This window comes from Rutidosis leptorrhynchoides, chromosome 3 (genome assembly GCF_046630445.1).
Source record: "Rutidosis leptorrhynchoides isolate AG116_Rl617_1_P2 chromosome 3, CSIRO_AGI_Rlap_v1, whole genome shotgun sequence".
Classification (NCBI taxonomy): domain Eukaryota; kingdom Viridiplantae; phylum Streptophyta; class Magnoliopsida; order Asterales; family Asteraceae; genus Rutidosis; species Rutidosis leptorrhynchoides.
In genome coordinates, this window is record NC_092335.1 from 567849391 (window position 1) to 567850000 (window position 610).

The following is a 610-nucleotide window of genomic DNA, read 5'->3' on the forward strand; positions in this document are numbered from 1 at the left end:
ATAAGAGACACTCACTCCGGTATCCTCTTAGATGTCTTCTTCTTTTGATCAACTAACCACTTCTCCATAACCACCACCATCACACGTCCTTGCTAGTCGAGCTTAAACCATCTGCTTTCTGTTTTACTCAAATAACCACACCAAACCGTCATCATAACTGTTGCTGCTTAAACTACCTGTTTCTGTTTTTTGGTTCGGTTCAAAGGCAAACAACAAAACTACAACTATATCTTGTGCTACTGCTGCTACTACTATGTCTGATACTTCTGTCCGATTTTGTTTACTAGCTGAACCCACATTTAAACCAATACCCTTCAACTGCAAACAACAAAATCACTAATTCTAATCAAAAACAATTATTGGTGAGTTCCATTTTGTTTCTGGTACAGCTCAATTTCACCTTCAATTTTACAATCACACAGCCACAACCTTATCATCTACTATTGAACACAACTATGATTCATTATTCACTAATTTATTAAATCAAACAAAACCCACCTGAGAAGCTGCTGCTGCTACACTATAAGAACTTCTATTTTCCTGTCAAGAGCACCACTATAGCTGCTATACTCGTTCCTGTTATCCTGTTTAAACCATAGTAAACCAAAAA